Source organism: Gossypium arboreum, chromosome 13, assembly GCF_025698485.1.
Source record: "Gossypium arboreum isolate Shixiya-1 chromosome 13, ASM2569848v2, whole genome shotgun sequence".
Lineage (NCBI taxonomy): Eukaryota > Viridiplantae > Streptophyta > Magnoliopsida > Malvales > Malvaceae > Gossypium > Gossypium arboreum.
This window is the reverse complement of record NC_069082.1, coordinates 8,630,910-8,635,193: the sequence shown is the minus strand read 5'-3', so window position 1 is coordinate 8,635,193 and position 4,284 is coordinate 8,630,910. Positions and strand designations below refer to the sequence as shown.

The window sequence follows — 4,284 nt, the reverse complement described above, 5'->3', positions numbered from 1 at the left end:
AACCTAGCACGATTGGGCACGATTTCTCGAACCTCTAAACACGAAACAATTCCTTAAGTTGAGAGGGTTCCAATTAACAATGATAAAAGCCAGGTCAAATATACTTGTTTGGTTGGAACATTAAAATTTAAATCACGATGCGATAATGTAAAAACAAAGTTCCAAGTATGGAACGTGAATAGAACATTATAAAAATGAACGACCATGATGTAAGATTTGAAAAGAACAATTTTGGGTCCATGCAATGGCGACATATCATACATTATACCAGTATTAACACAGCATTTGAGGACCAAGAGATTAAGAGCAAATACCAAACAAATTAACACAAATAATCTGTGGTGAGCTTGTTAAAGCATATAAACGGATGAATGATGTAGGAAATGGTATTTAGAAATATGAAACAGACAATTTACATCGAAATTTGGAATAGTCCAAGAAGATGGAAATGATGATAATATATAAAGTAATGATATATAAATGAAGCTTGAAAGTAAACAATGTATATACAAAAGGGTAATACTACAGTACATGCGTCAATTTAAATAAGCAATATGCATAAAATGGAAACCTAATATAATATATATATATATATATATATATATATATATATAAACTATTAATTATAATTAAAATGTTTGGAATAAACAAACCTGTGTAATTATATATTTATATACGAAAAGAAATAACGTATAAAATTTTAAAGTATAGTGCTATAAGAGAAAATTTTGAAATCAATATATCGTATAGCCAATTAATGTAAAAAATAAGAAAAATAAAAAAAATCAAAAGATAACAAAAACTTAACAATGTACGATTAATTAAAGTGGTACAAAACAACATGTTAAAATAATATACGGGAAAATAAGAGTAGTACATAATCTATGATTGATATAAAATATGATTTCAGAATTAATTGAAAAAAATAATAATAATTTGTAAACCACAAAAATGTTAAGACTAAAATGCGAGGAGCAATGATCAACAGGGATCAAAAAAACAAATAAACTAAACCTCAAAACAGTTCGATTTGACGCGGACTGAAATGGGTGTCCGCACAAATTTTAGGGATAATTTGAAAGCATTCAAAGAAAAGAAAACAAGGCTTAATTGGATGCAGGGGCAAAGGAAAGGGACTGGTTCCGAAAATGGACCATTAGGGGGAAAAAGGTGCGGATCTCGGCCATTTAAACTGCAGTACAAATTTTCAATTTGTGGGCAAAATTCCCTTTTGCCATTCAGCTCCCTTTTTTAAAAAGAAAAGCTCCCCTATCCTTCTGCTAGGGTTTCTGCTCTGGGGAGCTGCATAGGAGGGTCATCGGCGCCTCAACGCCTCCACCTCCGGCCCCGAACCACGAGGTATATCAGGTAAGTCTCCATTCCTTCGACTTTTTTTAAAAAAAACAACTTGCAACAAGAAAACAAAAAGAAATAAGCGAAAAAGAGAAAGAAAGAAGGGAAAAAAACCTCTTGAATCTTTAGTCTAACTTTTATTGGTATGGCTCGTTTTCGTATATTCTCTGCTATTGTATGAATCAAAAAAAAATGGGGAAAAACCCAAAAAACCTCCCCTTTTACATATGATTCAATTTGACTTTATAGCCGATTTTACAACCTCTTTTGCTTGTTTGCAGATGCGTGGTGGGTGTGGACTCTGACGTGGAGGTGGAATGGCACACGACTCGGAGGAGACTCGCGACGTGCGGGAAGGAGCTCTGTTGGTTACGGCGCAAGGGCAGTCTACTTAGGGTTTGGCTGAAAATTGTTTGAGCTTTTGGGCTTGGGGTTTTGGGTTAGTTTGGGTTTCAATTTTGTATTGGGTTTGGGTTTTGTTTATGGTTGGGCCCATGTAATGTTTGAATTGGTAAACAAAGTGGACTTATTTATTCTGATTTCTGTTTATGGTCCCGGGCTGAATTGGGCCATAACACATATGAAATTAAAATATTTGATCATTAAAGAAGAAGTTCAGAAACAATAAGTGTCTATAAAGCACTTTAGGATTGGTCTTATGATTTCAAATCTGTTAACTAAAGTCTTACAACCAAAAATATTTAAATAACATGTATATAGAATGGGTCTTGAAAGTATTGATGAATGATATTTTATGATAATGTAACACTTTGAGCTCATTTATTATGTTTCTAATATAAAATTTGCATATATAGAGCCCAAATTTTACTCGGCCTAACAAGCAGAGCTCAAAATACCAAATAAATTAACAGTTTAATTAACACCCCATTAAACTAACTACTAAATCATCTCACTAACTTCATCACCCCATTTGCCTGCAAAAAGAAAGATGTAATCAGTTGTAAAATTTGGTTTTAAAAGTCATTCAAAACTATTGTAAAGGGGTTTTTTTTGTTTTTGGAGAAAAAATGAGAGAGATTCGAATAAAGACTTTTAATACAAGAAATACACGAGATTAATCAAAAATCAAAGCAAAAGAGGTGTTTTTTTTTGCCTATTCTCGTTTTAAGTACTTTGTTTATTTTATTTTATCTTTCAATTTTATTTTTTTTATTTATATACGAAAGTAGAAATAAAGGGGAAGAAGCTTACCCATTTTGAAATTGCCGAAAAATGAATTTTCTTTTGAAGTCTGGCAGCCATGTACGGTGACACCGACGGCGGCGCGTGGAGGTCCGGTGACCGTAGCAAAGCTGGATCGATGGCTGGATTTTGAAGGGAGGGAGAGTGTTATTATTATTATTATTATTATTATTATTATTATTATTATTATTTTCTTTTTTTATATTGTTCTTATTATTAGCACATATATTATTATTATTAATGTATCATTGTTATTTTTATTTTATTATTACTTTTATTACTATTGTTTCTATTATTATTATTTTCATTACTTCCATTATTATTATCATTATTTTCAATTATCATTAATATGTTGTTTGTTTATTATTATTATTATTATTTTTAACACTATTATCATCATTATATTTACTTATTATTATTATTACTATTATTTTTATTATCCGTCTTATTTTTAAACTATTTCATTCAATATTTTATTGTACATGTGTTTATTTACCCACTTCGATTTAAATTAAATTTTCATTCGAATTTTCTTTGTTATTCCATTTTTGTTTATTTATTATTATTTTTGTCTGAATTTTTCAAGTAAAGGCAATATTTGGTACTTGGAAATTCAAGAAATCGTGTCCTAACGTATTGGGTTTTAGTTTTTCGTTTGATCTAAGTAACCGATTATCCTTTTAAATTAAAATACATGAGTTTTAAATAAAATAAAGGCAATATTCCGTATTTAGAAATTCGAGTAGTCGTACCCTAACGTACTGGGTTTCGATTTTTTGTTTGATTTAAATATTCAAATATCCTTTTTAAAATTTAAATACATGAGTTTTAAATGAAATAGAAGGCAAGCTCATACTCGAGGGTCGAGGTGTTGTATTCTAAGGTACTGGATATAACATTTTACCTTGAGGTGAAACGGTCCTTAACATACTTTTTAATTCATCCAAATACTTTAAAAAAACATTAACACTAAGGGGGATCGTATTTTAAACTCTTGTCAAATTTTTAATTTTCGACATTAAGACACTGAATAATCAATTAGGTACCAAATTTGGGCGTGACGAAGGTGATAACCCTTCCTCGCACGTAATCGACACTCGAACCCATTTTTTCAATTTTCGCAGACCAAAATAGTTGTTTTGATAAATCAATCTGTTTATTGAAAAACGACCACGTTTTGAGGTGACCCGATCACACCTCATCAAAAAGGATCGGTGATGATTCCAAACTTTCGTTTTAAAAAGTCAATTCTCGTTTTTAAAAAAAAATGATTTCAACATTGACTATTTATTATTTATCATGTTGGTTTAATTAAAACTCAATTTGTTTATTAATAAATATGTTAGAGCTCAATTCAAACCTAATTTATACTCCATTCAATTAAAACTCCATTTGTCTATTAACAAACATATTTGCACATCATAAACAACATTTAACCAACAATCAACGAAGATGTTGGTGAACATATTTTAGGCTTAATTTTGTTATGATAGCTAACATTTTATAAATTTTACTTTTGTTATTTTTAAAATATTCTACTTATCTTTTATTTTAGTTTTTTCTAACGATCTTTCAATACGATGCTTTGGTAGTGAATAAAGAGTTAAAAACAAAAAAAAATGAAAATGAAGGAGATATATTTTAAGTATCTATAGTAAAAATATCAACCTTGAACATACGTCTATAAATGAAAAAATCAAATATACCTATATATACCTATACCAACTA

The 4,284-nt window shown here is 29.7% G+C and overlaps 1 long non-coding RNA gene across 1 annotated transcript; it reads left to right on the top strand.

Annotated features, from left to right (window-relative positions):
- The first annotated feature begins 975 nt into the window (after window positions 1–975).
- On the top strand, window positions 976–1,981 carry LOC108463144 (uncharacterized). The gene is made up of 2 exons (XR_001868011.2): window positions 976–1,368; window positions 1,635–1,981. It is a non-coding gene; the product is annotated as an uncharacterized LOC108463144 (long non-coding RNA).
- Window positions 1,982–4,284: the final 2,303 nt, after the last annotated feature.